The sequence below is a fragment of the Trichosurus vulpecula genome, chromosome 1 (genome assembly GCF_011100635.1).
Source record: "Trichosurus vulpecula isolate mTriVul1 chromosome 1, mTriVul1.pri, whole genome shotgun sequence".
NCBI lineage: Eukaryota > Metazoa > Chordata > Mammalia > Diprotodontia > Phalangeridae > Trichosurus > Trichosurus vulpecula.
The window spans coordinates 437,442,695-437,455,660 of NC_050573.1; the positions used below are offsets into that span (position 1 = coordinate 437,442,695).

The 12,966-nt window shown below is 39.2% G+C and overlaps 1 protein-coding gene across 1 annotated transcript in view; it reads left to right on the forward strand.

Moving 5' to 3' along the window:
• Nucleotides 1-12,966, forward strand: part of ARSB (arylsulfatase B) — a 231,377-nt gene that overhangs the window by 56,056 nt on the left and 162,355 nt on the right. The gene's annotated exons all lie outside the window — the stretch shown is intronic.

The following is a 12,966-nucleotide window of genomic DNA, read 5'->3' on the forward strand; positions in this document are numbered from 1 at the left end:
GCAAAACTCTCACTTTGTCTTGGGAGGCCCAAACTCCTATGTTAACTTTTATTTTAGCTGCCAGGAGGCAGTAAAATGGACTGATGATAAGTCTATCTCCTTTCCTTTCTCTGGCTGAGCTTCTGAACAGAGAGTGGATTGCATTGCAGTGTAAACTTTGTCCCTGAGTTTCTGTTAATGCATTTCATTGTAAATGGACAGAGGATGTGCAGTGTGGACTCCAGTTTCAAATAGGGCACCAATGCTATTATTTGAAAAGAAAGGCATGTTATATTGTTCAGACCCAAATCACCAGGATTATAAGATTGAAATACTTATTGGTTTTTCTTTACTAAATCTTTGAGAGAGAGTGGGGGGGCAGGGCATGGCAAACCAGCCTCTAGCTGCTAAAGAAACTCAGTTCTTTGTTGTGCCTCCATTGAAATCATTGGTAATTTTGCCATTTTGTGTGGAATATATTTGCCATGAGAGAGTTGGGCCAGAAAAGAAGAGAATTTCCAGGGCTTATTTTTACCAAAATTCAGTCCTTGTTTCCCATCCATGGTGGTTTTTATAAAGCAGTGACTGTGGACCTTCTAATTTGATTCTGAGCGCCAGCTTCATCCCTCAATTAAGGAAGGACTCTGGACAACTTCTCCCAGGAACATTTTCTCTATCAGCTCACTCTTCTTGCTTGTAGGGCCTGAGAAAGGCATGATTAAGCTCAGTGCTTGGAACCCGCTCTTCCTGTGCTTGGCCTGTAAACAGGGCTGTTAGTGCTTTGCTTTCATAAGCATGAAATTCCCTTACCAGACTTAAAAAATAATAATAAAAATGTAAAAAAAATCACCATTTGTTTCCCCTGCTGACTTTGGCAGTTTCTTCTAGAGTGCCTTCCAAACTTTGTGCACAGAAATTCTGCCTTCTAGGCTTGTTCCTTTCCTGCAGAACAATCTTGACCTCATGTTTTTAAATAAGTAAATATTTCTGAGACTATTGGCACCACAGGTTTATTCCTTCTAGATTTTGTTTTGTGCTCAACCACTAGAATCTCCATGGTTTCTTTCTAAAAAAAAATCCTTTTTTGCACTATAGGCCACATCTAATCAACCTCTCTTCTTGTACAAATATTCAGAATCCAACTTCATTTATATCATCTCCCTACCCAAACACTTTTATTATTTGTAGGGTCTTCTTTTGAAGAATACTTAACTAATGCCAACAGCTGGACAAATAGGTTTCATGAATCTTCACATCAGAGACTGTAACAGGGGAAAGCATTTTCTATCAGAAACTTGAATTCTTACTCATGTCAAGATCCTATCTAGGGGACTTAATCATTGGGCAAATGATTATGCTTGAGCACCCATTGGTTTACACAGCACCTTACTTGGTGCTATCAAGGAACCTAAAGAATTAAACTCTGTGCTCGTGGTGCTTGTGACTCTGAACATTGAAAGCTACCTTTATTGATCCATCAATCAACACATTTGTTAAGCAATTGCCATGTGCCAGACCCCGTGCTAAGGGTTGGGAGCATAAATATGAGCACAGAGGTTCAATCTCTGCCCTCAAAGAGCTTATCTTTTAATGGGGGATACAACATGTAAGAGGAAGATGAAAAGAGATGGGGAACATGAAGGGCAGCCAGGTGAAAAAGTGAAGACACAGCTGACTTGGGCACCCTCCTTAAACAGAGGTTCTTGGCGGAGCCAGCCAGCCAGAGGAAGGGGCCACAGGGGAATAGGGTACTTCCAAGGCAAGAATTGAGGGGGTAGAGTTATTGACCTCTCTGGGTGAAGAGGTTTCTGGAGCATGGCAGAAAAGTCCAGATTGCAAGCTGACGAGAAACGATCAAATGATGCTTTATTCCTAGTACCTTTCAATTTAAATCTGTAAATCTTTGTCATGACATCATGGTGAAGTGACCAGAGATGGCCTTGTATTAAGGACTACTTGGTAACTGGATGGCTCAGTAGATGCAGAGCTTGGTCCAGGGGAGGGGAAGAACTGAGTTCAAATTTGGCCTCAGACACTTACTGTGTGATCCTGGGCAAGTCACTTAACCTCTGTTTGCCTCAATTTCCTCATCTGTAAAATGGAGATATTAATAGTATCCACCTATCAGGGTTGTTGTGAAGATTAAATAAAACAATAAATGTAAAGTGTTTGGGACAGTGCCTAGCCCATACGAAGCAGTATATAAATGTTAGCCATTATTATCCAAGTTCCCATTTCTGTCACAAACTAGCTATGTGACCTTGAGCAAGTCACTTCATCTCTCCCTGCCCCAAGCACTTGTCGAGGAGTGTAAGTTAGAGATGAGTCAAGGCCCTGCATTATCAGAGGGAGTTTGTATAAAAGATTTCCTAGTTTTTCCAAACTCCACTCCCCCACCAAAATTTTTTATAGAGTTATTATAAATTAGAGGCAGCTAGGTGGAGTAGTGGGCAGAGTACCTGGCCTGGAGTCAGGAAGACTCATCTTTCTGAGTTCCAACCTGGCCTCAGACACTTACTAGCTGTGTGACCCTGGCCAAGTCACTTAACCCTGTTTGCCTCGGTTCTTCATCTGTAAAATAATCTGAGAAAGAAATGGCAAACCACTCCAGTATCTTTGCTAAGAAAACCTTAAAAGGGGGGCGTGAGGAGTCATACATGACTGAAACAACAATTATAAATTAATGGAGCTCATTTTTGTATAGCTTATGAATGCATTCTGAAGACATTTTAAACAAAGGAGTTCCATAAATGTCTTGAACAGTGATAGCATTATTGGAATTAGCATATAGCCTCCAAAGGGATTACTATGAAGGGCTCTATTCATTTGAATAGCAAAGTTACTGTTTATTAAAAATAATTATCACTTATGCCCATTCTTTGTTCAGTGCTTAACCTACCTCGGAACTTTAAAGAGCTGCAGTTTCATCATTGGTGGAGGTAGTTTCTCTACTAATGGAGAATTCAACCCCTTATAAATTTAGTATATGGTCTCAAGAATTGATACAGCTGAAAAATTCACCCCCTGCTGCCAATCTGGTGATGAGCCTCTCCAAACTTAGCTAGGCTGGGCATCAGACAACAAATGTAAACCGTCTTTTCCTGAAGCCTATTTTATATATAAGGTAGGACTTTGTAAAGCTCAGATCCTACTAGCATAGTCTTTTAGAATGCCATGTTGAGGCATCAGAATTGGACTTTGAAAATGCCTAACTTAGTACTACATACAAGTAAACACTTCATCCTCAGCTTATTTTCAGTAATGAAAAGAGCGCTGGATTTGATATTAGAGAACCTGGGCATGGTACCTGTGGACTTGGCTTTCAATTTCATAGTTTATAAGGTGGGGGCACCAAAAGAGAGAAATTAGATTCGGGCTCTGATTCTCACTAACAGGGAAGAAGTGATTGTTATGGTAGAAATGATGAGAACCTTTGGGGAAGTGACTGATACCTGTCAGATGGCAACCAGGACTGTGAGAACCATGAGACCATGCCATGGGAAAAAGTGAGGATGAGAATCCCCATGGCAGGTACATGATAGCTGTGTTGAAGTGTTTTGGAAGGCCTGTCACATAGAAGAGGTATCACACTTCTTGTCGTTGGCCACCCATGGCAGAACTTGGAACATTGGGTGTGAGTTATAAAAGAAAATTTAGGCTTTGTATTGGAAAGATCCTAACAGTGTCATCTCCAGAGTGCTCTGGGGCTACTTCAGGTGGGAGTGGGTCCCCTTTCCTTGATGGTCAGGGACTTGATATAGCCACTTGTCAGTTGTGATGAAGCAAACATGTGATGAAGTGGGCAAACTTCACTGAGCTAAGAATGACTTTTGCATTTTTCAATAAAGCTTTATTGTATTTAAAAAGAAAAAAAAGAAGGAAAAAACTCCAAACTGTTCCATTCTCAGCTCAAGGACCATAGAAAACAGGCAACAAGCAGAGGGCTGGAGCTAAAATTTAGTGATCCTTGGTCTAGATGGCTGCCAAAGTCCCTTCCAACTCTGAAATGACATGATTTTATGTTGTGTAAAATAGACTGTAAGATCTCTACAGTCCTTTCAAGCTCAAATCCCCTCTTCGTCTGTCCTGTATTGATGTGGTTTTGCCAGGGTGTGAGATGGATTCAGATTGTGGTTGCAGAATGAAAAACCCCTTCTCCCAGCCTCTAAAGAAGTGTGTTTGATCAGGACTCCCTTATCTTGTTTTATTGACCTCAAGCATATTCCTTATTGCCCACTGTCATGAAGCTCCCACAGCTACCTGTTGCCTCATTCACTGATTGTTTTAACAAGTCATGGGTAAGGTTGAAGAATTCATATTCAGCTTCATTCTTTCCTCTCCACACAGTGAACCACATCAATTCTGGCATGTAAAACATCACCAGATTTGACATAATAACAATAACTATTCACATTTATATCCTACTGTAAATTTTGCTAAGTACTTTCCTCATAGTAACCCTGGCAAGGTGGTAGTGTGAGTATTGTTGCGCTGTTAGGTGCTGCAGTAGATAAGAGTCTTGGACTTGGAATCAGGAAGACCTGAGTTCAAATCCAGCCTTGGATTTTGTATGACCCTACCAAGTCACTTAACTTAAACCTCTGCCTCAGTTTCCTCATCTGTAAAATGGGGATATTAACAGCACCTACCTCACAGGGTTGTTTGTGAGAATCAAATGTTTGAGAGGATAAATGTCACATCCAGAGCCATACAGCTAGTAAGTGCCCAAAATGAGATTCAAACTCGAGTCTCCTGCCTCTAAGCCCAGTATTCTGACTAGGGCATAGTAATGCCTCTCTTAGAGTCAGCTCTTTATAGTATACATATTATTTTGTTCCCATCATAGTAAATTTAAGATAATGAAAATGCCCCTAAGGCTAATTAATGGTATTTTCAAAATTTCACAAAATTTTCAGGAACATTACAAAAAATTAAAAGTGTTTTCTTTACTCAAGTAAAGACTGCAATTAAGGATACGATTAGTGGTACCACTATTAGCTCATATTCACTGTTAGCAGATACTGGAAAATGAAAATTATCTGTTCTGAAAGAATGTCATATTATGTTTACTGTTGTTTTTAAAGAATAATACTTTGGTTTTTTCCACAAATTACATGGTTAAATAATTTTAAACATTTTTTCAAAAAGTTTTGAATTCCAAATTCTATCCCTCCCTCCTTCCTTTTCCCCCACCTGAGGCAGTAAACAATCTAATATAGGTTATTCTTGTGCAATCATGTAAAACATTTCCATTCTTTTGTACAAGAAGACTCAAAGAAGAAAAGAAAGGAAGGAAGGAAGAAGGAAGGAAAAGGGGGGGAGAGAGAGAGAGAGAGAGAGAGAGAGAGAGAGAGAGAGAGAGAGAGAGAGAGAGAGAGAGAAGGAAAGACAGATATTATGCTTCAGTCTGTATTCAGACAATATCAGTTCTTTCTCTGAAGGTGTGTAGCATGTCTTATGAATCCTTTGGGATTGCCTTGCATCATTGTATTACTGAAAATAACTAAGTCATTGGTAGTTCAGTGTTACTTTTGCTTTTTAAAGGTAACTTTGAAAACTTTGCTAAAAGTGAAGGCTGACATTTATTGAAGAATTGACTTTTTTAGAATGTTACTTTCCCCTAATATAAGATACTATGTAATTGTGTATTTAAATAATGGAGAGTCCCCTCCCTGTAACATCCCTCAGAAATGAAAAAGCAACAGTCAATGACTGTATTTCCATTCAAAAAAATTTAAAACTTAAAACCTTTTAACCATTTCTGTTTCTTTGTAACAGTGGCACCTCCCATTCATTAACTTTTAAGGCTATGTTGTATGGACAGAGCAAAATTCTTGGCCTTCAGTTTCATGTGATTACACTGGTAGCTACCATCATGCATGAAATTTAAATAACTTTTATTGTATCTGCAAAAAAATAAAAATAAAAAATAAAAGTGAAGGCTGAGTTCTCAGACTGTTACCTAATGTTACCTAACAGTATTTAACACATTATGGGATCTAAACCACTTTTACTTACATCTCACCTCTGATAGTAACTGTATCATGCTGGGAAAATCACTAGATCTTCCCAGCCTCAGTTTCCATCTCTGTCCAATGAGAGGAGTGGATTACATAGCCCCTGACATCCCTTCCTGCTCCAGATCTGTGATCTTCTTTGAGTCTTACCACAGGCTGTAAAGGATGTAGGTTTAATATTACTATTACTGTTTTTCAGACAGGAAAAATGAGATGCAGGCACATCATGGAGTACTGGAAAGATCACTGAATTTAGAGTCCCTAAATTGTAATCCTGGTCCTGATAACTGTGTAAAAACACTTTTTTTTTTCTCCTTGGGCCTCAGTTTATTATTCTCTAAAATGCAAGAATTGGACTAGGTGATCCTTAACGTCCCTCCTAGGTGGTACAGTGGATAGAACACTAGACCTGGCATCAGGAAGACCTAGTTCAATTCCAGCCTCAGACACTTACTAGCTGTGGGGTCTGGGCAAGTCAACTAACCTCTGTTTGCCTCAGTTTTCTTAACTTTAAATTGGGGATAATGATAGCACCTGCCTCCCAGGGTTGTTGTGAGAATCAAAGGAGATGATAATTGTGGAGTGCTTCGCTCAGTGCCTGGCACATAGGAGCTATATAAATGTTAGCTATTATTATTATTATTACTATTCTAAATCTATGATCTTAGGAGTTGTCTAATAGCTAGTTAGTGACAGAGCAGGGCCTTGAACCTATGTCTCCTGATTCTCAGTCCAGAGCTTTTTTTCTTTTTAAAGTTTATTGATGCCATGTTTTTTTTATACATTCATTTCCCAATATATTCCCCCTTATTGAAGCAGCTAGGTGGCATCATGGGTAGAGCATTAGCCCTGGTTTCAGAAAGACCTGAGTTCAAATCTAGCCTCAGACACTTACTAGCTGTATGACCCTGGGCAAGTCGCTTAACATCTGCCTGCCTCTGTTTCCTCAACTGTCGAATGGGAACATTCTCCCTCTCCCAGGGATCTTGTGAGGATCAGATGAGGTGATATTTGTAAAGTGCTTAGCCCAGTGCCTGGCAGATAGCAGGAGATATATAAATTCTTATTCCTATCCCTCCCAATTGAGTCCTCCTTTTTTTATAGGAAGGGAAATTGTTTGAACAAAATAAAGCAATAAAGAACCCCATCAGACAGTACTTGAAATATTCCACAACCATAGGCCCCCTTCTTTTTGTTGATAGAAGGGATCATAATGGATCGTTAAAATTAACCTGGATTGGGCAGCATTTTTAAAAAAATCTTATTTTTATTGATGAAGCCTTTTGTTTTTATGTCATGTTTGCTGCCTAAATCTGTTCCCTCTAATTTACCTAGCAGGTGAATCTCTGGGTGAAAGAGTATGGATATTTTAGTCATTGTTTAAAGAATAATTCCAAATTGCTTTCCAGAATGGTTGGACCAATTCAAAGGTCTACCAACAGTGTATATAGTATGGTTTAAAACAGCATTTTAGCATCGTTTTCATTTATATTGTTGTAGTCATTGTGTATAACATTCTGGTGCTTCTGTATTGTTGCATCATTTCATACAAATGTTTCATTCCCATGCTTCTCTGAATTTCTCGTATTTGTCATATCATTTTTCCCCTAGACCTATGATTTTGTTTGTGTAAGGAATGTCTGGTATGGAAACTGCTTCCACTGGTGAAGATTAACCCTTTTCCTGTAATCTGTAGTCTTAAGAGAATTGTCTCGTACTCTGTGAGGTTGAGTATAAACCCAGCTGGTATATGTCATTGGCAGTATTCAAACCCAGGACTCAAACTTCCTGACCCCCAAGGCTGGTCCTCTCTCCATTATGTCATGCTACTACTGAAGTCTTAGTTTCTTCAAGCAAATAATATATTTTCATTCTACAATTTGTCTAACCATTCCTCTGTTCACAGACAGCCAGTTCCCAGTTTTTTGCTGCCATAAAAAGTATATTTTGATATACATGGGACCTTCCTATCTCACCTCTCTGAGGCATATTTCCAATAGTGAGATTGCTGGATTGAAAGCTATGAACAGTTTAGTGACAGAGGTTGGACCCACTCCCAGCTCTACCTGTGTATTCCTGTGCCTATCTTCTCCCGGCCCTTCCAGCATTGACCATTACTGTTTATCATCTTTACCAATATGTAAGGTGAAACCTCAGTTATTTTAATTTGCATTTCTCTTATCAATTGTGATTTAAAGGCTTTTTTAAAAATGTGACTATTTTAGTGCTTTCCCCCGCTATGATGCTGCTTCCTTTAATAGTCATACTTATGGTATGATGTCACGGATACATATGAGTACTAGATGCCCTTTTGTTGTTCATGGGGGACATCAGCTATGAAAGCAATGTTTCTTTCTTTTGTTCCTAGGAGTATCATCTCACTGTATTAAATTCTACTCTATACCACTCTGATTAATACATTTGTTTACAAAATGTTTAGAAAGTCATTTTTATAATAGATGGGTGAACGGTATCCTAGTAAAGAATTGGGTTATTGATCTGGGTCCTTTTTCCTTTTCCCAAATAATAATAAAAAAGATTGAGAGGCTCATATTGGCCATTTATAGATAGAATTGCTGGGAAGCTGTGAAAGCTTCATTATTACATTCTCGGCACTTTACGTGTCAGCTCTTATGCTAGAGAAATTGAATCAGTTTTACTGCTATGTATGACTGAAATACCAATGGCATTTGTTTTCCCTGCAGAAACTTATTTTACCTTTCCTTTGGTGATAGCCTCTTTGCTGAATCTGGTTTCCCAGGACTTGTAGCACTAATTGGTTTCAGAGCTTTAAGCAAGGCCAGTTGCTAGGTTGAATGCTGGAACGGTGATCCCCTGCCTTAGTGTACAGCCTGGGTCCATAAACTGGGGATCTTACTGAACATTGGAAATGAGAAAGAATTGTGGGCTGTGATGATCATGTGCCAGAAACATGGGGATTCAGAAAGGAGGAGACATAAATAAGCAGCTGTTGTCCTTGGAGACGTCTAGCGAGGCAGCCAGGACGCCAGGACATGTTTCTTGAAGCATTTGAGGCTTTTGATAAGTATATAGAACATTAATTGGACCAAATCAAGAATGTCAAGAAAACACCAGTTAGTAGAAACAGCTCAAGAAAATATCCTCCCCTCCTTCCTTCCACCACCATGTATCTTCATCATTTGAAAACTGAGCAGCACATCCATTTCATGTGACTTCTAACCTCAGCCTTTCAGGTTTTATAATTATTTCCATTGTAAACTTCGATATGTGGAGATTTATAATTATTATAAAAATTCAATCAGGGATGAAACTTGGCATTCAGAATTCTCTGTTCATGAGGCCAGTTTTTCCTATTGAGAGAGAGAGAGAGAGAGAGAGAGAGAGAGAGAGAGAGAGAGAGAGAGAGAGAATGCCATTGTATGCTTTTGTGTTTGGTAATTCCCTTCTTTTTTGGAATTCGGGGTCTGTATATTCTTCTCTCATGATCTCCAACCCAGTTAGTTTTCTTCACCCAAGCACCATGATAACAATAGCCAGCCAGCATTCATTCAGTCCTTTATGGTTTGTTTGTAAGGATTTTACAAATATTACTTCATTTGATCCTTACCATAACCCAGAGAGGCAGGTGCTATTATTAACCTCTATTTTATAGTTGAGGAACCTGAGGCAAATAGGTTAAGTGATTTTCCCAGGGTCACACAGCCAATAGTCTGAGTTAGGATTTGAACTCAGGTCTTCCTAACTCCAGGGTCAGCACTCTATCCACTGAGCCACCTAGCTATGGCACAGTGGGTCCATTTCCTCTGCTGTCTGTCTCTTACCACCCTCTCAGTCTGTCTTCAGTTCCTCAGAGATTCTATTTGTTTCATGGACTACTTTCACCATCTGGGGAAGACTACAGGCTTCTTCTTGGAGTCATATTTGTTGCCTATATTCATAATCGAAGGAAATGCTGAATTTCATTTAGAGGCTAATGAAAATAAAGATGAATAATTTTTCCCCATCCAAATTCAAGAACCACCAGGAATCTATCCATAGAGCTCTTGGAGGGCCATGGAGCCCAGCAAAGAACCTAGATCTAGTCAGATCTCCTCATTATTCAGATAGGGACACTGGGGTTCAGAGAGAATAAGTGATTAAATGATATGCCCAAGTCAGACTATTAATGAAAGAACTGACCCTGGACTCTAGGTCTGACTCGGGGCCTATTCTACCATTCGTCTTAACAATAAGCCTCAATTATTAAAAAGAAATCCCAAATAACAAATAAGAGATTTTTATAACATTTCAACTTCAACAGGCTGCTCAAAATCCAATGCCTCATAAAGTGTAACAGCAGCATAAAATACCAGAAAGGAATTAAGGTTCAATCAACACCACATTTACTGAGAAGCCTCCTTTCCTCAAATCCCAACTCGCAAACCACAATCCCCATGAATTACCTGTCTAATCACATACAACTATTTAAAAGGCTCTAAGATGGTTTTGAGCCTTACTCCCAAAGGATGTTGTGTATTTGCTGTGCTGCATGTATTTAATAGTGGCCCTTAAAGGGGGTTGAAATGGACTCATGATAAATAGCTTGTATTTTGAGGCAAATAAAATACTTGGATTATACAAAGGGCTTTGTTCCCAGCCCTGAGGCAAATATTGTTGTTGAGTTGTTGCTGTCATGTCCTAATCTTCACGACCCCGTTGGGGTTTTCTTGACAAAGATACTGGAGTGGTTTTGCAGTTTCCTTCTCCAGCTCATTTTACAGATGAGGAAACTGAGGCAAACAGGGTTAAGTGACTTGCCCGAATTCACACACCTAGTAAAATGTCTGAGGCCAGATTTGAACTCAGGAAGACTCATATTCCTGACTCCAGCCTGGTGCTCTATCCACTGTGCCATTAAATCACATGGGGAAGCAAATAAAATATAGCCTCAAAAATTATAAAAGAATTCCTAGTATTTCTGTTTTCGACTTCTTGTGTTACGATACTTATACATTGTTATACATAGCAGGAATGTTATGTTACTCACTACTTGTGAGTAGGGAGTATTTCATCTACTGCCTGTGTATCCCCAGCTCCTAAACAATGCTCACTACATTGAAGGTTCTCAGTAGAGGCTTGGTGACTGACTGATTGGTTGCTATATTTACTTACCTACTTTATACCTTTAAATCTTTCCCTCCTTTGCTCCTCTGTGCTGTGTGTGTATATATTCACATATATTCGTATATATGACACACATATGCACATTTTTTTCATACACACATATATGCATATACGTATGCAAATACATATACATATAGCCTCTGCAGACCATATGCCCTCTTTGTTTGTCCTGACTAGTAGTAGCTATTCTGAAGATTTGGCAAGAATGCTTATTAAGAGTGAAATCTAGACTGTGTGATCATTGTTCACAGATCTTTAGCCTGCTTTAACTAAGGCTTCAAAATCTCTTTAAGGAAGGACATTGGTGTTTGGAAATCTCTGTTTATGAGTCTGGTTTTTCCTATTCTGAAAATAATATATAGCTGCCAGCTATTATCCCCGCCATTTTATATATGCTTAAAAAGAAATCATTTTAATAAATATGATAGATAGTTACAAATTCAGCTTCTGTTTTGGAAAATATGTCACACTCAGCAAACATTGCCATTCCCACCAAGGTTAACTGGCAACAGCATGAGAGGAAAACTCATGATGGGAGGAGGGACCAGGTATGGCTTTTGGAATCAAGAGAATACAGGGGTTTCCTTTCACCTGGAGAATAGCTGCTGTCCTTATATTTAAATAGGGAAAGTCATGTAGTCATTTGCCATTGTTTTCTGAAACCAAATCCTTTGGACAGAGTTAAGCAGAGACTGTTTCCTTTTTGTCTTTGTCTTCCCATGTGCCTAGCAGAATGCCTGGTACATAGAAGGCTCTTAATACATGTTGATTGTGCAAAGGCAGAGCTCAGGTAGACAACAAAAGTCTGTGGCTGAGCTGGTCTTGAATGTCCAGTAGTACATTTCCTTTTTGTCTCTGCTTATTTGTTGGACTACCTGTCCTCTCAGGGAGGGGGGCCAGAAGGAAATGGCCTGTTTGGTTGAGCTGATGACACATTGTTCCAGACTGAAGATGGTGTGCCTCTAAGTTCAGCACTGGCTACATGCATATTCATTCCCATCTGGGATGACTTCTCCCAATGGGGAATACCTTCTAGGGATAAGTATGTGACAATGAGGGTAAAGAAAGTAAATAACATTGTTAGAAGTACAGCTACTCTCAGATCTAGATTAGAACACGGACCCTCATTTGCTAAATTTGATTTTTGGTCTAAAGGTTACTAGAATCTCCCTGATCCTTTCAGGCCTAAATTCTGTGATACTCTATGTTGTTCCCGTTGATAAGCATGTTCATGAAGTATTTTTGCTTTCTTCACAGACAGGATAGAATTGTGTTTATTAGCTCACTGTTTATTCATTCATTTATTCAGCAGATTTATTTAGTATCCAGTATGGAAGTCATTGTGCTAGGGGCTGCAGGGCCTTGACAATGAAAAAGACACAGTCCCTTTCCTTAGGGAGCTTACAGTTATAAGGAAGATAATTGATTAGATAGGAAAGTACACAAATAGCTATACCAACAGGTGCTGTAAGACAGGGACCAGCTGTGTAATCATATTTAAGAAGAAGGCATTCATTCTTGAATGTGGAAATCTAGAAATCTTCAGGAGGGAGTGATACTGGAATTGGGCTTTGGAAAATGAGTATAATTTTAGTAGAAGGAAATGGAGGAGGGGAGAGGGGCATTTCAAATGGAGGAAATAGTTTGAGCAGAGACATGGAAGAAGGTTATTAAGGAGCAGTGAGTAACCAAGTTAGATCAGAGCATAGTGGGAACTAAGCCGGGAAAGATCTCTTGAGAGCAGAGCATTGAAAGTTTTCTAAGGAATTTGGTAGGCAGTAGGGAAGCCATTGAAGGTTTCTGAACAAGGGAGTCACCTAATCAG